Source organism: Ovis canadensis, chromosome 23 (genome assembly GCF_042477335.2).
Source record: "Ovis canadensis isolate MfBH-ARS-UI-01 breed Bighorn chromosome 23, ARS-UI_OviCan_v2, whole genome shotgun sequence".
NCBI classification, from domain to species: Eukaryota; Metazoa; Chordata; class Mammalia; order Artiodactyla; family Bovidae; genus Ovis; species Ovis canadensis.
Window position 1 is genome coordinate 35,939,974 of NC_091267.1, and position 22,027 is coordinate 35,962,000.

Sequence of the window (22,027 nt, forward strand, 5' to 3'; positions counted from 1 at the left end):
TGGTCTATATATTATTTATTAGTATTTTTTCAAATTAAAATGGAATATGAAGAACATTTATCATAAAAAGCTTGATATTAAAAATTATATACATAGATCTCATCTTAAAACAATTTACCAATGTTGGATTAACAGTAGCTTTTAAAAGATTATCCTGACAGCGGTAATGAACACCACATTGTAAATCAACTATACTTCAACTAAAAAAAGAAAAGATCACCTTGATCTGTAACAAGGGCTCTAAACTGCTCACCAATACAGACTTTTAGCTGTTTTTCTTCACAGTCATCTAACTCAGGAAATTACCTGACACCAAAGCCAACTGCATTGGAAAATTAGCATCAAAATCCCTTTGAAGACTTATAGTGCAAAGCAGCAGTCAGGGGTTAATAAAAAACCCCGGGAGAGAAAAAAAACTTTCATTGCAGGAAGTTGCCAAAAAGGATAAAAATGAATGTTGCACATTGCAAGATTTCTCTAACATTAGGAAAAAACAGCCCTACAAGAAAATTGGTAGAGATTATTAAAATAGCTTTGGCACTGCTACAACTCTGAAAAATCCTGAAGTGTTGTGACTCCTGACAACACAATTCTATAAGCACAGGCAAAGAAGCAGGAAGCAGGTCCATTGGAGAAGTCAGCACCGGCTAATCCTCTTCAGGGCAGTTGATGAAGGCAAGACCAAAAGGACCACCATTTGAATAATTCATTTCTGTGAGAGTCCTTACCGTGTGCCTTTTCCCCACTATGGATTGGTTATGTATCTAATTGTTTTTCATTGTGTAAGTTTTAAGAGCCTATCCTTTATGTAATGGGTTGTCCAAAAAGTTCATTCGCGTCTTTCTTTAAGATGCTATGGAAAAACCCAAACAAACGTTTTGGCTGACCCAAGAGTTAATGTAGACTGCTGCTAGAGCATTCAATATGATCAGCAAACATCCTTTGTTAGGGGCTAAAGCAACCGTTTGATTATCTCTCTTTAAGATGTCAGTATATTTGGTTTCACCAAGTTTTAAATCCCCTTTGCAAATATTAACGTCTCACTCAGGGTGAACAAAATTTGTAACATAATTTGTGCTGATGTGACCCACTTAATTTCATATGAAGAATTCAGTCACCTAGGGAGATAGCTTTTGTGACTTCATGCACTGAAATACTGTACTCCAGACAGTCAATTTGCTAAACCAAGGACCCAGGGACTTGGGAAGAAGCTTACAGGGTTACTTGCTTCTTGCTCTCTCTTCAGACAAGGAGGGCACCTAATTTCCCAAACTCAAGGTAATAATAGGGCTTAGAGGTTACAAGCTTTAATTAACACATTATTGACCAAAAGATTTTTGCAGAAACGAAAGCCTGTGGTGTTAACACGTCTCCAGTCAATAACGGGTGAAGCAGCATGGTTACAAAAAACTGGCTGTTAACGTCAATGAAATTAAAACAAAACAAACCAATCTGAACTTCAACAAGAGTGATTTTTTTTCAGGTCACATTTTAAAACTGTTATTTATTTTATAATACCACAAAGTGCTTTATTGTTCAGGCACTGGTTTAAATCAAATAAGAAAACTTGCTAACAGCAACCACAAAGTGATTGTGATCTACTGAATAGTTTTGGCAAGCACAGAGTTTCTTGGGCTGCTCTGAGCAGCTGACCTAAAAAATATTAATCGGATTAGTATCTGTTCTACTCATGAAAATTTCTTATGAAAGAACAACGCTCTTGCAAGCCATTTCAATTTATATAACTCAATATCAAGATAGTCTCTTTGACCCTTAAGATGTTTTCAAAACATGTACTCTTCCTTTGAACTGTACTAATCTTGCTATAAATAATAAGGATGTCTTTGTGTTTTTCTACTGTTGACACATCACAGAAAATGCCTCCTTTTTTAAATAGCACTGTGAAATGAACGCCTACGTTTTCTGCCAATAACGTATTTGTAAAACTGGAATCATTTTGCCATGCTCACTTAGGAAAACTTATCCCCAAATTTCTGTTTGTGTGCTTTTCATCTCTCTCTAAAATTCATAATTATATAATTATATTCTGGATTTTTCCTTAATGAAAACATCCTTGGTTTTTAAACTTAATAATAAAAAGTTACACTTGTCCATTTCCTCACTACAAAGTAATATCACTGGTTCAAAGTAGAGAAGTTGAAAAGTGCAATTTATGAAATAATCTTAAACACTTATAATTCAGCTATCTGAAGTAACAAATACTGATATTTTGATGTATTTCTTTAAATTACATAGTAGATATCTCGAATAATGTTGAAAATTGCTTTCTATAGCTTAATGAAAGACACGTACAATAAAAATACAATCATATTACCTATTCTTTGAAAGTATTTTTTGATAGCTGCATAAAATTCTGCTATTTGGATGTATCAGAATTGATTTAGCCATGCCTTACTGTCAAGTATATTTTTAGTCTTTTCCAGGTTTCTTATTATAAGCAATATTCCTTTGCATATAAACTTTGATCACATCTTGGGTTATTTCCTTAGAATGGATTCCTTAGAATGGAAGGGAGATTATTGATTTAAGTTAGAAAGTCTAAGGATATAATTTTAGAATTGACAGGATCCATATATATAACTTGGGGAAGGAAATGGCAATCCACTCCAGTATTCTTGCCTGGAAAATCCATGGACAGAGGAGCCTGGTGGGCTACAGTCCATGGGGTTGCAAGAGTCAGACACGACTTAGTGACTAAACCACCACCACCACCACCACCATACATATAATTTAGTATAATACTTCCTTTTATAGAAGAGGAAACTGAGCCTCAGTGAGGTGCCAGGGCTGGCTCAGAGTCTTACTGTGAGTTCTTCTGGTGCTAGAGTGGAAATTTGGGTTCTTTCTCATCTGCTTTGCTTTCTGTAATGTCACCACGTGTGCATGTATGCATGCATGCTCAGTTGCGTCAGTTGCGCCTGACTCTTTGTGACCCATGGACCACAGCCTGCCAGGCTTCTCTGTCCATGGGATTTTCCCAGCAGGGATACTGGAGTGGGTTGCCATTTCCTCCTCCAGGGGATCTTCCCAACCCAGGGATTGAACCCTCATCTCCTGTGTCTCTATTGCAGATAGAGTCTGCAATACCCTCCTAGGTATTACCTGTGAAACTCCTCGAATGTGCTCTGAGCCCAAGTCAGGAATGGGAGTTACTTGGTGGTGGGTGATGCTAGTTTTTGTCAGGGTCAAACCACATGGCAGTATCTCTAAAGCCACTTTCCACTGAACGCTAAACAGAGTGGATACTGAGAAGAGGCAAACAATCTCCCAGATCCAAATCTGTCCTGAGAAAAACAAACTGGAAAAGGATTCCAAGAGAGCCGAGAGGACTCATAAAATCCATGAGTTCAAATTGATATAAAATGTAGAAGTGCTCTTTAATGGGGCCCAAGTTCTTTTATGATCTTGTGTTTTGTCAGGAGAGCAGAAGATCTGAGAGACTGTGTGAATGGCAGATTGTCAGGAAGCTCATAAGGGAAGGGGAAGAAATACATGTCTGCTCCCCCTCCTCGACAATCCCATATCCTGTAAATTCAGGTGTGTTTGCCCAGCCATGATGGGGTCTCCATCTGACAGGATATATTATATCTCAGCTAGAGGGAAATGGAAAGACATTTCCGAAAATTCAGTCTATTTGTGAAGTCAAGGAAACAGGCAGATTTCTGAGACCTCACCCTTAAAAGATTCCATTTTCTCAGTCTGAAGACAGAGTACACAGAAATTATGGTTTCTCAGTCTCTTCCATGTGACTTGTTCTAAGATCAGATGACTTATTCTAACTTAATAAATATAACTGCCATCTAAAAGCACACACTGTACTATTTGTAGGCAAAGAAATATAAATGATCTATACTCTAGATGGAGAGATAAAAACATGGGTGAATAAAATATAGCTATAGCTATATGGATATAAAATATACGAGAAAAATATAATTGACCTGAAAGTAGACAGGTAATTTAATCAGGTTAGTTTAAACAGAACATTTAGGGGCAAAAAGGACCCATTCAGGGTGTCCTAGGCTCGGAAAGCATTTGTTGTTATGATCATAGGTGTGTTTTCCCAGATTCTTCTACTTTGTGTTCCGGACTTGGAATACATCAGCAGAGCAGACATTCTACAACACAGAAACAGACTCACAAACTTAGAGAATACATTTATGGTTGTCATGGGGGAAGGATGCAGGGAAGAGATAGAGAGTTTGGGATCGACATGTCAGTCAGTCAGTTCAGTTCAGTCGCTCAGTCATGTCTGACTCTTTGCGACCCCATGAATCGCGGCACACCAGGCCTCCCTGTCCATCACCAACTCCCGGAGTTCACTCAAACTCACGTCCATCGAGTCCATGATACCATCCAGCCATCTCATCCTCTGTCGTCCCCTTCTCCTCCTGCCCCCAGTCCCTCCCAGCATCAGAGTCTTTTCCAATGAATCAACTCTTCGCATCAGGTGGCCAAAGTACTGGAGTTTCAGCTTTAGCATCATTCCTTCCAAAGAAATCCCAGGGTTGATCTCTTTCAGAATGGACTGGTTGGATCTCCTTGCAGTTCAAGGGACTCTCGAGAGTCTTCTCCAACACCACAGTTCAAAAGCATCAATTCTTTGGCGCTCAGCCTTCTTCACAGTCTAACTCTCACATCCATATATGACTACTGGAAAAACCATAGCCTTGACTAGACGGACCTTTGTTGGCAAAGTAATGTCTCTGCTCTTCACTATGCTGTCTAGGTTGGTCATAACTTCTCTTTCAAGGAATAAACGTCTTTTAATTTCATGGCTGCAATCACCATCTGCAGTGATTTTGGAGCCCCCCAAAATAAAGTCTGACACTGTTTCCACTGTTTCCCCATCTATTTCCCATGAAGTGTTGGGACCATTCGTTTTCTGAATGTTGAGCTTTAAGCCAACTTTCTCACTCTCCTCTTTCACTTTCATCAAGAGGCCCCTTAGTTCCCCTTCACTTTCTGCCATAAGGGTGGTGTCATCTGCATATCTGAGGTTATTGATATTTCTCCTGGCAATCTTGATTTCAGCTTGTGTTTCTTCCAGTCCAGCGTTTCTCGTGATGTACTCTGCATAGAAGTTAAATAAGCAGGGTGACAATATACAGCCTTGACGTACCTCCTTTTCCTATTTGGAACCAGTGTGTTGTTCCATGTCCAGTTCTAACTGTTGCTTCCTGACCTGCATACAGATTTCTCAAGAGGCAGGTCAGGTGGTCTGGTATTCCCATCTCTCTCAGAATTTTCCACATGTACATGCTGCTATATTTAAAATAAATAACCACCAAAGACCTACTGCATAGCCCAAGGAACTCTGCTCAATGTTGTGTGACAGCCTGGATAGGAGGGGAGCTTAGGGGAGAATGGACACATGTATATGTATGGCTGGAGCTTCCCAGGTGGCACTAGTGGTGAAGGACCCGCCTGCCAATGCAGGAGACGCGGGAGATGTGAGTTTGATCCCTGGGTCAGGAAGATCCCCTGGAGGAGGGCGTGGAAACCCACGCCAGTATTCTTGCCTGGAGAATCCCATGGATAGAGGAGCCTGGTGGGCTACAGTGCAATAGGGTTGCACAGAGTTGGACACGACTAAAGTGATTTAGCATGCACACACACAAATGTATGGTTGAATCCCATTACTGTCCACCTGAAACTATCACAACATTGTTAGTAGGTTATACTCCAATATAAAATCAAAGGTTAGAAAATAAAGGTGTGTAGAGGGATGCCTGATGCGTATTTTCAGTGACTGAGATTAGATGTAGGAGTGATAAAAGCTATTGAGTTTCTCTCTCACTTTGTCATGTGTTCCTGGGAAAGGACAAGTAATTAAGTGACGGTGGCAAGGTGAAGAGGGAGGGTGGAGTGGAAGTGTCTCTCAAGTAGTGTGTATATATCACAGGTAAAAAGATGGAGAAACCAAGAGGCAAACGGAATGTCCAGTACCTGTGGACATTGAGGAAAAGTTAATTATTGATGACAACCACAATGATAGTGAAAGGGATGAGAAAATGAAGTAAGTTGTGGAGGGAAATTAAGGCATTAAGGCAAAACTATAGAGAATAAATTAGTTCAGGAACACATAGAAAGAGCTGGCAAAGGATATAAAGGTGATTTGGGGAGAAAGATAAAAGGAGACGCAAATGTGATTCAAGGGAACATAGTGAAATTACTTAGGGAGTGAGGGAAAAAGGATATGAGAGAAACACCATTATTGAGAAAATTAAAATAATTGAGATGAGTAACAAACTAATATTTGAAATTTCATTCTCTATTTAGTCTTAGTCGCCCAATTAAACCTGATTCTTTGTGACCCCATGGACTGTAGCCCGCCAGGCTCCTCTGTCCATGGGATTCTCCAGCCAAGAATACTGGAGTGGGTAGCCATTCTCTTCTCCAGAGGCTCTTTCCAACCCAGAGAGAGAACCAGGGTCTTCTGCATTGCAGGGAGAATTTGTACCATCTGAGCTACGGAGCAGTCCCATTCTATATACAGACTCGAATGAACTCTATGATTGGAATGAGAGAAAAGGTTCATTGGCTTGTGAAACACATTTTGCATAAATTGACCCATAACATAAAGATATCAGGCACTTTGGACCCTTCTGGGTGACTGTGGCAGCAAATGCCACATTGGGAGGGGCCGTCCATCTGACAGTTCAGAGGTTTACGTGTGTGATCTCTGGAGCCCATCTGGGAGGGATTATCCTCCTCCCACAGCTCACACTGGTCAGTTCATCAGGTCACTGCATTTCCTTTACAGCCTCAGAGTGACATGTGAAATGGAGAAACTGGAGAAGCCATTCATTATACGATGGCGAACAATACACAGGAGGGGAAGCGGCATAAAAGCCTGCGAGGGAGCCACTTGAGCGTTTGCAAGGATATCTGCACATACATAATGGTGAGCAGGTGCTCTCCCTTTATTACTGAAGGCAACACAGTCTGCCTTTGCCAGGTGAGACTTTAGGAAGGACCTCCTGATTTAATATCAAAATTATGGTATATAAGTAACACGAAGCAGAAGGGCACTAGCATCCTACACCGATCGTCAGAGAGGAAAGTGTTTTGGGAGGATATGAGTCACTAGTATTTGTTATACATGTAAAGACACTTGACATCCCAGGGAAGACACAATGATGTGTTTATAGGCTCCTAAACACACACATCATGCAGAGAGAAGCCTGAATTTACATATTAGCTCTTCTGGATATTATTGCTACAAGTGTGACAGTATAGGAGGGTTCAGATTGCCCATGCACAATGTCATGGGCAATAATATTCAAAGCATTAAACACAAACACATTTGCTTTATCTATTTCAGGCTTTATGCTATCTTTGGTAAACACTGTAGACCAAATTAAAAAATAAAAGTAAGCAAAGCATTTTCTAATCACTTACAGTCCCACCAACCACAGCTAATGTTTTTCGATTTCCCTATTTGTGTCTCTCTCTATGTAAATATACAGCTTGATTTCAAAAAATTTACTTTACTGAAGTATAGTAGATTTACAATGTTGTATTAATTTCTGAGTACAGCAAAGTGATTCAGTTATACAATGGACAGCCTGATTTTTAAAATGGATTGTTACTTTTTAAACTATATGGCCATATTCCACATACAGACTTGATGACTTTTTCTGGGCCTGTTGGTTATACATGGGCTTCTCTGGTCGCTCAGACAGTAAAGAATCTGCTTGCAGTGTAGGAGACCCGGGTTCAATCCCTGGGTCAATAAGATCCCCTGGAGAGGGGAATGGCAATTCACTCCAGTATTCTTGCCTGGAGAATCCCATGAACAGAGAAGCCTGGTAGGCTACCATCCCTGGGGTTGCAAAGAGTCGGACATAACTGAGTAAATAAGCATTGGTTATATATTGCCTGGCCTAGAAGATAATGGCAAATATAAGAGAAACTAGCTCAGTTGAGTTGCTCAGTCATGTCCGACTCTTTGCGACCCCATGAATCGCAGTACGCCAGGCCTCCCTGTCCATCACCAACTCCTGGAGTTCACTCAAACTCACGTCCATCGAGTCTGTGATGCCATCCAGCCATCTCATCCTCTGTCGTCCCCTTCTCCTCCTGCCCCCAGTCCCTCCCAGCATCAGAGTCTTTTCCAATGAGTCAACTCTTCACATGAGGTGGCCAAAGTACTGGAGCTTCAGCTTTAGCATCATTCCCTCCAAAGAAATCCCAGGGCTGATCTCTTTCAGAATGGACTGGTTGGATCTCCTTGCAATCCAAGGGACTCTCAAGAGTCTTCTCCAACACCACAGTTCAAAATCATCAATTCTTCGGCGCTCAGCCTTCTTCACAGTCCAACTCTCACATCCATACATGACCACAGGAAAAACCATAGCCTTGACTAGATGGACCTTAGTCAGCAAAGTAATGTCTCTGCTTTTGAATATACTATCTAGGTTGCTCATAACTTTTCTTCCAAGGAGTAAGCGTCTTTTAATCTCATGGCTGCAGTCACCATCTGCAATGATTTTGGAGCCCCCAAAAATAAAGTCTGACACTGTTTCCACTGTTTCCCCATCTATTTCCCATGAAGTAATGGGACCAGATACCATGATCTTCGTTTTCTGAATGTTGAGCTTTAAGCCAACTTTTTCACTCTCCTCTTTCGCTTTCATCAAGAGGCTTTTTAGCTCCTCTTCACTTTCTGCCATAAGGGTGATGTAATCTGCATATCTGAGGTTATTGATATTTCTCCTGGCAATCTTGATTCCAGCTTGTGTTTCTTCTAGTCCAGCGTTTCTCATGATGTACTCTGAGTATAAGTTAAATAAGCAGGGTGACAATATACAGCCTTGATGTACTCCTTTTCCTATTTGGAACCAGTCTGTTGTTCCATGTCCAGTTCTAACTGTTGCTTCCTGACCTGCATACAGATATCTCAAGAGGTAGGTTAGGCGGTCTGGTATTCACATCTCTTTCAGAATTTTCCACAGTTTATTGTGATCCACACAGTCAAAGGCATTGTCATAGTCAATAAAGCAGAAATATATGTTTTTCTGGAACTCTCTTGCTTTTTCCATGATCCAGTGGATGTTGGCAATTTGATCTCTGGTTCCTCTGCCTTTTCTAAAACCAGCTGGAACATCAGGGAGTTCACGGTTCACGTATTGCTGAAGCCTGGCTTGGAGAATTTTGAGCATTACTTTATTAGCATGTGAGATGAGTGCAATTGTGCGGTAGTTTGTGCATTCTTGGCATTGCCTTTCTTTGGAATTGGAATGAAAACGGACCTTTTCTAGTCCTGGGGCCACTGCTGAATTTTCCAAATTTGCTGGCATATTGAGTGAAGCACTTTCACAGCATCATCTTTCAGGATTTGAAACAGCTCAACTGGAATTCCATCACCTCCACTAGCTTTGTTCGTAGTGATGCTTTCTTTCTAAGGCCCACTTAACTTCACATTCCAAGATGTCCGGCTCTAGATTAGTGATCACATCATCATGATTATCTGGGTCATGAAGATCTTTTTTGTACAGTTCTTCCATATATTCTTGCCACCTCTTCTTAATATCTTCTGCTTCTGTTAGGTCCAGACCATTTCTGTCCTTTATCGAGCCCATCTTTGCATGAAATGTTCCCTTCTCTTATTTTCTTGCAGAGATCTCTAGTCTTTCCCATTCTGTTGTTTTCCTCTATTTCTTTGCATTGATCACTGAAGAAGGCTTTCTTATCTCTTCTTGCTATTCTTTGGAACTCTGCATTCAGATGCTTATATCTTTCCTTTTCTTCTTTGCTTTTCACCTCTCTTCTTTTCACAGCTATTTGTAAGGCCTCCCCAGACAGCCATTTTGCTTTTTTGCATTTCTTTTCCATGGGGATGGTCTTGATCCCTGTCTCCTGTACAATGTCACGCACCTCATTCCATAGTTCATCAGGCACTCTATCTATCAGATCTAGGCCCTTAAGTCTATTTCTCACTTCCACTGTATAATCATAAGGGATATGATTTAGGTCATACCTGAATGGTCTAGTGGTTTTGCCTACTTTCTTCAATTTAAGTCTGAACTTGGCAATAAGGAGTTCATGATCTGAGCCACAGTCAGCTCCTGGTCTTGTTCTTGTTGACTGTATAGAGCTTCTCCATCTTTGGCTGCAAAGAATATAACCAATCTGATTTCGGTGTTGACCATCTGGTGATGTCCATGTAGAGTCTTCTCTTGTGTTGTTGGAAGAGGGTGTTTGCTATGACCAGTACATTTTCTTGGCAAAACTCTATTAGTCTTTGCCCTGGTTCATTCCTCATTCCAAGGCCAAATTTGCCTGTTACTCCAGGTGTTTCTTGACTTCCTACTTTTGCATTCCAGTCCCCTATAAGGAAAAGGACATCTTTTTTGGGTGTTAGTTTTAAAAGGTCTTGTAGGTCTTCATAAAACCGTTCAACTTCAGTTTCTTCAGCGTTACTGGTTGGGGCATAGACTTGGATAACTGTGATATTGAATGGTTTGCCTTGGGGACGAACAGAGATCATTCTGTCGTTTTTGAGATTGCATCCAAGTACTGCATTTCGGACTCTTTTGTTGACCATGATGGCTACTCCATTTCTTCTGAGGGATTCCTGCACGCAGTAGTAGATATAATGGTCATCTGAGTTGAATTCACCCATTCCAGTCCATTTTAGTTTGCTGATTCCTAGAATGTCGACGTTCACTCTTGCCATCTCTTGTTTAACCACTTCTAATTTGCCTTGATTCATGGACCTGACATTCCAGGTTCCTATGCAATATTGCTTTTTACAGCATCGGATCTTGCTTCTATCACCAGTCACGTCAACAACTGGGTATTGTTTTTGCTTTGGTTCCATCCCTGCATTCTTTCTGGAGTTATTTCTCCACTAAGCGCAGGCGGCGCACTAAGCACAGGCAGCTGTGGGCCGGCACACTAAGCACGGCGGACAGGAGCTACCCTGCATCAGAGGCCAGTGGCAGCTGGGAGGAGCTACCCTGCTGCCGAGGTCAGGGGCAGTGGCTGGTAGGAGCTATCCCGCGTCTGGAGTCAGGGCTGGCTGGGAGAAGCTGCCTCGCGCCCGAGGCCAGGGGCGGTGACCCTGAGGAGCCACACCGAGCCCGAGGCCAGGGGCGGCAGCTGGGAGGAGCCATCCACGCCCGAGGCCAGGGCCGTCGGAGCAACCCGAGCAGCGGTGGCTGCGCAGGCACAGGAGGGCCTAGAGGAGCTATCCAACGTTGAAGGTCAGGAATGGTGGCGGTAAGGAGATACCCCTCCTCCAAGGTAAGGAGCAGCGGCTGTGCTTTGCTGGAGCAGCCGTGAAGAGATACCCCACGCCCAAGGTAAGAGAAACCCAAGTAAGATGGTAGGTGTTGTAAGAGGGCATCAGAGGGCAGACACGCTGAAACCATACTCACAGAAAACTAGTCAATCTAATCACACTAGGACCACAGCCTTGTCTAACTCAATGAAAGTTATGCCTGTGGGGCAACCCAAGACGGGCGGGTCATGGTGGAGAGGTCTGACAGAATGTGGTCCACCGGAGAAGGGAATGGCAAGTCACCTCAGTATTCTTGCCTTGAGAACCCCATGAACAGTATGAAAAGGCAAAATGATAGGATACCAAAAGAGGAACTCCCCAGGTCATTAGGTGCCCAATATGCTACTGGAGATCAGTGCAGAAATAACTCCAGAAAGAATGAAGGGATGGAGCCAAAGCAAAAACAATACCCAGTTGTGGATGTGACTGGTGATAGAAGCAAGATCCTATGCAAGTCACTCAAAAATGCTGTGTTCATTATAGGTGGTAGAACTAGAAAATGATGTGTTATTTCTGGAATGGGGAAGGGTTTGGGGACTAAATCCAGAAAGAAAGAGTGTTGGAGTTCTGGGCTCTGGGAACAAGGTCAAGGTCAAAGGAAACTCCTACCTGAAGAGGACGAAGGTTCTAATACATGGTGATGGCCCAGGAGGATGGAGGCAAGATAGGACTCCTTTTGATGGATGTGACTATGGTCTAAGGTATAATTGTGCTGATAATTCACTCTAATATCTGGCTTATCTCCCGGTTATCATCAGGACTTCAGGAAAGCTCTGAGAATGGTTCTCAGTTTCACAGCAAGTCCCACAGTGATTAAGACCATGTCCAAGCTGGGAACGGGGTAAGAGGAAAGAATGGTCTCTCTGCAGTGATCTGGTGTTACCTCAGACCTCTCTGAGAAAATAACATTTGAGACAAAGCCCATGGAGAATGAGGAGGAGGCCTTTCCCACAAAGAGAAGAGCAAGGTGAGGCCCCCAAGGCAGTCAGAACCTGATGTGTTCCACGAATACAGTGAGACCAGTGTGGCTGGAGCTCTCTGCAGAAGGGGTGGAAGGTCAGGGCATGAAAAGGTTGGCAGGGACCGAGGCTTTGTGGGACATATGAGGGGCTTCTGTAATTTATCCTCAGTGCAGTGGGAAGCTCAAAACATGAGAGTAAAGTAATATACTTTTCATTTTTAAAAGAAACCCTGGCTAGAGTGTGGAGAAGGGATAGGAGAGGGGCAAGAGTGGATGAAGCGAATGCAGTCTGGGGGCTGACTCGTGACTCTGGACTAAAACGCAGACAGTGGAGACACTGAGCCATGGATACACTGGAAATATGTTCTGGAGGCAGAACTGATAGGAGCCTTTAATAGACTGAATGTGGGAAGACGAGTGAGAATAGGGTGTAGAGGAGAACTCCCCACATTCTAAAATAAAAGGAGGATGGATAACCAACAAAAACCTATTATATAGCACATGGAACTCTGCTTAGTGTTATGTGCCAGCCTGGATGGGAGGGGGTTGGGGGAGAATGGATTCATGCATATGTATGGCTGAGTCCCTGCACTGTTCGCCTGAAACTATCACAACATTGTTAATCGGCTATACCCACCCCCTCCAAATGTTTTTGTTATTTAAAATAAAATAGAAGGAGGTGCCATTGACTAAGATTCAGGAGCATGCAGAGGGCAAGCAGAGTGGGGCAAGGCATGTGTGCAGGAAAGTGTTGAATTTGAGCTGCCTCTGAGACTGTAAAGCAGTGATGTCAGGAATGTAGTGTCTATATATCCCTGGAGCTCTGAAGATAAGGAATGGATGGAAATGTACAGGTGGCAGTTGTAGGTACAAAGCAACTTTTTAAAAGCTCTGGTGAAAGGAGATCATACCTGGAGAAGTAGCCCAAGCTCCCTCCCCCAGACAGAGGGGTCTGGGAGGTAGGGGGAAACCTGTGAGTAGCTTTCAATGGAGGCTAAAACAGGGGAGTTTTCCAGGAAGGAAGGGGTGGTCTTTGAATTGAAAGTTTCTGAGAGGTTCAGATGACAATGGAAGAGGCATTCATTAGCTTTGGAATATGAAGATAAGAATGATTTTAATAAGACCCTTTTCAGAGGAAGGTGAGGATGAGGAAGTGAAGTTAGCCACTCCAAACAACTGTTTTGGGAGAAAGATTCGTTGGGGAGCAGAAGTAGGGTAGCAATGGAAACAAATACAGTCAGCAGAGTATTTCAAATATAGGAGATTGCAGAAAACATTTACAGGCTGAGGAGAGTGGCCCCGTAAAACAGAAAATGACTGATTTAACATCCTCAGTCCTGAAAATAGTAAAAGGGGATGAGGTTCAGAGGACACATGGAGAGAAACGTCCACATGATGTGAGCGAAGAAGGAACTGAAAGTGCAGGTGGAGGTATGCTTGCAAGTTTGGGAAGAGAAAGAGGAAGTTTCAATCTAATAGCTTCTATTTTCTTGCTTCTAAGAAGCAAGTTTGCTGGCTACCAATGAAGAATAAAGAAAAGGTTTGATGCAAGTGAAGAAAAATGAACTAGTCCTTTTGGAGGGTAGGAGAGTAAACTGTCTATAAAACTAGTAGGATAGTCAGGGATGGCAGCAAGCACTTGTGAAGGGGTGATCATGAGTCTAGAACAACACCAGCATGGTCAGTTGCGTGATTTGCAATAAAGCTCAACAAGTAAGGGAAAGCCTGGATCAGCCAGGGGAGTGGGCTCATCATCCACGGCCCTGCTTTGACTAGTGGATGTGATGGGAGATAAGACATGCAACGGTGTTGAAAGTACATCCGAGAGCAACTGATACAAGGGGTGGACCATGGAATATAGGCAAGAAAGGAGAGAAGTAAAGACAGCCGGAGACTTTTTGTTGGGATGAAAGAACTAGGGAGGGGCCATGGGTAAACCTATGGCTGATTCATGTTGATGTTTGGTAGATACCAATGCAATACTCTAAAGCAATTATTCTGCAATTAAAGACAAATTAATTTAGTTAAAAGAACTACTTAAAAAAAGAGAGAGAACTAGGACAAAAAGACCCTGCAGTGAACACAGAGAAATGCAAATGTGGAGATCAGAGAAAAAGAGCTAGAAGGGTGGGGTGTGGTGTTTGGAGAGGGGGATGTCTTACTTTCTGATTGTGGAAGGGGCTCAGTTTCTGAGTAACTAGCTCCATCTAAGAAGTGGCTGGCTGAGGTCAAACAGAAGGATTTTTCCTGGCTATAAATAAATAAGAAGTTTAGCAGGAATACTGACGTGACCTAAGCAGAGCCAATCAAAGTCATGTGAGAAACAGCGACCAGTCCTTTTCTCTGTGACTATGGCTGGGCAGATTACATGTGCTTAGGAGGTGCCAGTGGCTTTCTTCATCACTGGTTGGGTAGAGCCTCCTTAACTATTAATCCAACACCAGAGGAAAACAGCTGAAAAAAGGGGAAAGAGACAAGGTGCTGAGCATAATCTTTGAACCTACCCTTTCTGAAGTCCCTGGGTGTCAAGCTAGCCTGAAGAGATTCTTTTGTCCCTTGCAAATACAAAGCATAAACTAATACGGATGGATCTGTTTCACAAAATTTATGAAAATGTAACAGATTTGTTGTTTACCTACCTAACAGCCACTCTTCTATTTTTCTTTGTGGGCAGGGTTGTTGTCTGTGGCTACTCTGTAGGTCTCATACAAATGTCTAAGCCCATCACTGCTATGGCCAGTCCAACACCCTGGCCACTGATGCCAGTAAAATAGGAAGGAAAATCTGCTGAGGGTGGGGAGGAGTGTATAGGCACGTCTTTGCATACTCAGTCGCTAAGCCATGTCTGACTCTTTGTGACCCCAAGGACTTTAGCCTGCCAGGCTCCTCCTTCCATGGCATTTTCCAGGCAAGAACACTGGAGTGGGTTGTTGCCATTTCCTCTTCGGGCATCGTCCTGACCCAGGGATCGAACCCACATCTTCAGCATCTCCTGCATTGGCAGGCGGGTTCTTTACCCCTGAGCCACCTTGGAAGCCATGTATAGGCATACCTCATTCTGTTGTATTTTTTATAAATTACTCAATTTGTGGCAACCTTGCATCAAGCAAGTCTAGAAATGCCATTTTTTTCCCAACAGCATTTGTTCACTTTGTGTCTCTGCATCCCATTTTGGTAATTCCTGCCATTCTTCAAACTTTTTCATTATCATTATGTTTGCGATGGGTGATGTTGACTAGTGATCTGGGACCTTAATACTATGACTTGCTGAAGGCTCAGAGGATGGCTGGTATTGTTTAGAAATGAAGAAGTGATACTTTAAAGTTAAGGTTTGTACATGGGTTTTAAAGGTATCATGCTGTTGCAGTACAGTAGAAACATAACTTTTATATGTACTGGGAAACCAAAAATTTCACATGACTCACTTTATTGGGCTATTTGCTTTACAGTGGTGGTCTAGAACTGAACCCACAATATCCCTGAGGCATGTCTGTAGTGAACTGAGTAGTGTGATGAGTGATTTCATGTGTCAACTTGACTAGGCTGTGAAGTGCTCAGCTTTTTTCACTCAACATTATTCTTGCAGAAGAGTGATTCCAGATGAGCTTAACTCTTGAGTTGGTAGATTTAGTGAAGCAGATTGCCCTTCTCACTGTGGGTGAGTCTCATGCAACCTGTTGAGGCCTAAATAGAAGGCAAGAGGATCTTCTCTCTCTTGCTGATGGTCTTCAATCTGGGACACAAAACTTATTCCATTGTCTCTCCTGGTTCTCAGGCCTTCAGACTATAGATTGGAGGACTTAGACTCCATAATTGTGTCAGCCAATTCCTTATAATAAAAATCTTTTGTATCTTGTTGGTTCTGACTTATAAAAGTCAGAACTCCAACTTATGAAAGTAATGGCCCTCAAAATATCACATTTCCCCAGAAACAGAATGTGACCTTATTTGGAAATAGAATCTTCCGCAGATGTAATGAGTTAAAGACTAAGATGGGGTCCTACTGGAGTGGGCGGGCCCTACATCCGACAACCGGTATCCTCTTAAACAGAGGAAGGGATGGAGAGAGAGCCACACACATGAAGAAGGCCATTTAAAGACAGAGGTAGACACTGCAGTCCCACGGCTACAAGCCAAGGAATGCCAACGACTGCAGGAGCCACCGGAAGTTAGGAAGAGGCCCAGCAGGATTCTTCCCTAGAGATCCGAGGGAAGCTGGCTCTGCCAGCACCTTGGCGTCAGACTTCTCGCCTCCAGAGCTACGAGTGAATAAGTTTCTGTTGTCTTCAGCCAGCTAGTTGGCAGTCATTTGTTAGAACAGCCCTAGGAAACTAAAAAAGGGAGTTTCTGGGAAAGGTCTCTTCACCCAAAAAAGAGACTCAGAGGGAGAAGTGAAAAACTGGGTGGGTGAGGAAAACGGTAAGCGATGCTGCGTGGCTGGGGTACAGGCTGAGTGATTGGTGAGTCAAGGCCCAAGGAGAACCGGAAGAGGGGCCGGACTCAGCCAGCTGTCCCTAGAAGGGATGCCAGGTGGGTGAAGGAGCAGGTGGACGGAACTATGAGTCAGGTCACGTTCTTTTCACATGCTGTAGATCATGGGGTCCTTTTTACGCTGAGTGTTGGCTCAAGTAAGTTGTTCGCTTCCTGACTGGCAATTATTGACATTTCCCGGGGAGCTGCTGCCCTGCCCCGGCCGTTAACAGCTGCCCTTCCTCTTCCGGTAGCTCAGACTCACTGAGGAGGAGGCCAGGGAGCTTCGACAACAGATGACAGCCAGCCTGTCATCTGCTTTAGAATGACATGCTTGCTTCCTCAGACTCTATTTCATACCGTCTGATCTATGGAGCACATTTGGCCTTTGCTATCGCCAAGTTCTGCCCGGGGATCCCATCTTCCCCTTCAAAGTTATCTTCCAAAGATACTTTGAAAAGTGAAACTTCCTTTCTCTGGAGCCTTTTGTTTCTCCCTTTTTAACAACATCGTCTCCTCTTTTCCAGTTCACATCCCTAGAAGTCAATCAGTTCACTCTAGACTCTGGGGATGGACAGACAGCCATGATCAGCCTGTCCAGATGACAGACGTGTGTTATAACAGGGACCCTCTAGACACACAGTTTCAAAGAGCACAAAGGCAGCTGAGGTAGGTCGTTTTGAATAGGGGAGCAGCAGGTCTTTGGAGTCTCACCTATTTTGAATTTAGGGTTCACTCCTTGCTGACTGCATGGCCTTGAGCAAGATACTCAACCTTCTGAGCCTCAGTTTCACCATCTAAAAATGAGGATGATACTAATACCTAGCAAACAGAATAGTGGTGAGTATTAAATAGGTAACCTATGAAAAGCCCCTCATGTGAAGCCAGGTACACAGTTCAAAGTGGCTCTTAATATTTAGAGCAGGATTTGTCAGTCTTGACACTATTAACATTTGGGGTAGATAAGTTCTTTCCTTTAGAAGACTGTTTTAAGCATTGTAGGATGTTTAGCTACATCCTGGATTCCACTCACTAGGTGCTAATAGCCCTCCACACCCCCACGCCCCTGGCTGAGAACCACTGCTGTAGAGTCAGGTGGGCAGGTCTTTGTACACCTCTTAAGAAACAGAGGTAGAAAATTTTCTAACCTGTCTACATTTAAGACAGAGTCCACACAAATGGCTTTGTTATTACTAGTGTTTTTTTTTCCTGGTGGTTTAGTTACTAAGTCTTGTCTGACTCTTTGTGACCCCATGGACTATACGACCCATCAGGTTTCTCTGTCCATGGGATTCTCCAGGCAAGAACACTGGAGTTGGTAGCCATTTCCTTCTCCAGGGGATCTTCCCGAACCAGGGATCAAACCCAGGTTTCCTGCCTTGCAGGCAGATTCTTCCTATTTAAGTAAAAAAGAGATCATCCTTCTTTCCAAGCACTGAAGTATGTATCTTTCCTGGTACACTTCAAATTTCCCTCTTGATGGACTCAGGGAGGTGAAGTAATGACAGGACATGAGAGTGGGATCCGACAGCAGAATCACTTTCCAGTGCTGGCAATTCTTTGATGTTTTATTTTTCCCCTTAAAAATTCAAGTTAATTTTGCTTTCAACCCAGTTGTACAGTCATCACTGTCTTCATAGAAATGTATTGCCCCCTTTCCCTTTCACTGGGTAAAATAACAGGGGACAGTGTTTTATCCTAGGATTTTGGGTCCCCAGGCATACAATCAAGCTGCCCAGTTAGAACAGAATGCTGTTATGTGGATGCCCTTTGAGTTCTTGGTGGTGTTTCCTTCAAAATGTATCAGGCATATTTTATTTTACAGGTTAATTTCACCAACCAGTTAAAAGTCCTCTTACCTGACCTGTGTTTCCTTTGCTTCTGCTTTGCTTTTTAAAACAATGGCCTTTCAAAAGGGGGAGAAATGTTTCAGAATCCTTAACAATTCAACTTGAAAAAAAGGTAATGCTATCAAAGAATGAAATAAATGCTGAAATAACTCCCCCCACAACTGATTAAACATGACCATAAGTATTTGGGAAAAAGCTGTATGACAGTATGAGTCCTAGTAGACATTTCATTCTTATACTCTGCATCAAAGATCAGTCTCTTCGCCTCTATGGTCAGTCTCTGAACCTCTTTCAGACCACAGAGAGGAACCTTACGTTAAATGTTAATTCTCTTTTACAAGATTTATACTCTTATTCTCTGCATGTGGCTGCCCTCAAGGAAAAGGTTAAGAAAGCAAAGAATAAGAAACTGGGAGCTCTTACAGCTGAAGAAGTTAAGCTTAAAATGGAAACAGATGAAAAGAAAAAGAAGAAAAAGTAACACAAACTCTGAACTAAAATTTATTAAGCTATCTCCTTTGGTAAAGGATTTTGAAATACTATAGTTGGCAACATTAGTTGCCTTAGCCGTGAGAAGTAATACCCTGATCCCTTTTTTTCTGAGTTTGTGCTTTATTACAGTGTTAATATAAACACAATTGTTCTTTATAAATTATTGTATTGTCCATATGTTTTTTGAAAAATTTCATACTACAGAGTGGTATATATGTGTTTATATGCATTGTATCTAATCTATTCCAGGTAGGTTTTACCTAAGCATGATTTTAGGGGTAGTTTTTAAGGTTGTTTAGACTTTAAATATCGGAGAAGGCGATGGTACCCCACTCCAGTACTCTTGCCTGGAAAATCCCATGGATGAAGGAGCTTGGTGGGCTGCAGTCCATAGGGTTGCAAAGAGTTGGACACAACTGAGTGACCTCCCTTTCACTTTTCACTTTCATGCACTGGAGAAGGAAATGGCAACCCACTCCAGTGTTCTTGCCTGGAGAATCCCAGGGACGGGGGAGCCTGGTGGGCTGCCATCTATGGGGTCGCCCAGAGTCGGACACGACTGAAGTGACTTAGCAGCAACTCTGCATTTCATTCTTATACTCTGCATCAAAGATCCAGTCTCTTCACCTCTATGGTCAGTCTCTGAACCCCTGTCAGACCACAGAGAGGAACCTTATGTTAATGTTAATTCTCATTTACAAGATTTAAGGAGCTGCTTCTGAGAAAGCTATTGTTCTGTCAGCCCAGTGGAAATGCCTGTACAGAATTAAGGTGTGGGTCACCCAGCTGAAACTGATGTCAATGGTTCAGTTATTCATTCATGCTCTTCAGACTCTTGGACACACCTCCACTGGTTTCCAGGCAACCGCAGCTCAGGGCAGTTAGTATTCATGCTTCATGAATTCTACATGTGAGTAAGAAAGGGATTTTCATATTTTAATGAGCAGGCATTCATGAGCTGAGCTAGACGATTACCTTTGTTATTAGGTAAGACAAAACGTGGGGAGGGCCTTTGCCATCTTTCAGAAAGTGGGTCAATACTCTTTTCCTGAAAAGCCTTTGTGCTTACAGGGTATGGCACTGCACAACACAGCCTCGAGCAGGATGATATGGAAAATCTCAGAAGTCCCTTTCATTGGAAGGAGAAATTCCTGTTAAGATCTGAGTTTAGGACTGGGGTTTATAAACCCTGCTTCTCAGGCCCTTTCACTCCTTGTACTATAGGAAGGGAGATGCCAGGAGCAAACAAGAACGTTTCTACACTGGGTCATTTAATCACTGTGCCCAATATCTGCAACTGCTTCATGTGCTGTGCTTAGTTGCTCAGTTGTGTCCAACTCTTTGCGACCCCACTGACTGTAGCCCACCAGACTCCGCTGTCTATGGGGATTCTCCAGGCAAGAGAATCCTGGAGAGGGTTGCCATGCCCTCCTCCAGGGGATCTTCCTAACTCAGGGATCGAACCCAGGTCTCCCGTATTGTAGGTGGATTCTTTACCACCTGAGCCACCTGGGAAATCTGCAAATGCTTCATGCCAAGAGACAATTCAAAGTGCTGGGGAATGTGGCAGGTATTCAGGTGGTGGCATGCTTGGTATTACTCAAGGTGGCACTGTTGGCTGTGTAGGAGCCATATGAGTTGGGGTAGGGGGCTAAACCAGGGAGTCTACTGAACTGAGATCGTAAGAGGCTCATTTGCTATGGATAAACAGTGAGGATGAAGTCTTATCTGCAAACAGCATATGATATCACTTATATGTGGAATCTAAAATATGGCACAAATGATCCTATTACAAAACAGAAACAGATTCACAGATGTAGAGAAAGACTTGTGGGTGCCAAGAGGGAAGGCCAGTGGGGGAGGGATGGACTGGGAATTTGTGGTTAGTAGATGCAAACTATTACATATACAATGGATAAACAGTGAGGTCCTACAGTATAGCGCAGGGAGCAATACTCAGTATCCTGGGGTAAATCATAAAGGGAAAGAATATAAAAAAGAATGGATATATGTGTACAATTGAGTCACTTTGCTGAACAGCAGAAATTAACACATTGTAAATAAATATACTTCAATATAAAGAAAAAGAATGTAGTCTAAGATGGATAGTGATAAGACATTTTTCTCTCTCCAGATGTGCCTTTTGTGGATGCTACTACTCTGGGAAGAAATTCAATGTCAGAAAGGAAACCATGGGAGACTAGGAGTTGTTGTTACATATCAGGAAGGAATGATATAATAAAAACATGTTCTTAGAAAAAGACAGCCACATTACTTATCTATGCATGTAGAATTGGAAGATTATGGCAAGTGTTTGTACATAAAGAGTGAAATTTCTAGCTCACAGTTACAGAATTGTTAGGAATTGACAGAATAAAGAACTACCTTATTCATCTGCTTTGATGATGAATTTCAGGTTCACAGTTTCAGATTTTGCTAAAATAAACTCTGTGCAGATTTAAAAGTCAGGTTTTGAAAGTTATAAAAATCAATTGATGGTTAAAATACAAGCTAAAATAATAAACAACCACTCATAAGAATATACTCACATTAAGGTACATTATTATTAACTTCCATAAACATCGTAACCCTTAGATTTTTGATAGGAAAATACTGTTTCATCCATTCTTGTGATGATCACAATTCTTCAAACCATACTTATGTAAAGATAATAGCATTCTGCAAACTTCTGGGGAAACAGAGAAGAAATGAACCAACAAAAGATCACCCAACAGGGAGGGACATAATCTGGGAAAGCGAACAGAATTATTACTTTTTCTAAGGTATTTATCTTACTCAAAGATTGACATAGCATGTATGCTCATATTTTTACAAACTTCTTTTTCACTTCTGAAATATTGTTATCCATACAACAGTGGTAAACCAAAGACACAGCCATGTATTTTGTTGTTTTCATATAAAAAGTACTTATGATAGCACTATTTT

At 42.4% G+C, this 22,027-nt stretch overlaps 1 protein-coding gene across 39 annotated transcripts in view; it reads right to left on the minus strand.

Annotated features, from left to right (window-relative positions):
• DTNA (dystrobrevin alpha) overlaps window positions 1-22,027 on the minus strand; it is a 434,483-nt gene that overhangs the window by 201,311 nt on the left and 211,145 nt on the right. For 4 of the 39 annotated variants that reach the window (XM_069568753.2, XM_069568748.2, XM_070289457.1 and 1 more), the window contains exon 1: window positions 21,631-21,770. The exons of the other annotated variants lie outside the window; for them this stretch is intronic. The gene's annotated coding sequence lies outside the window, so the exon portion shown is untranslated. Of the gene's footprint in view, window positions 1-21,630; window positions 21,771-22,027 lie in introns of those variants that run through there. 39 annotated transcript variants of the gene reach the window in all.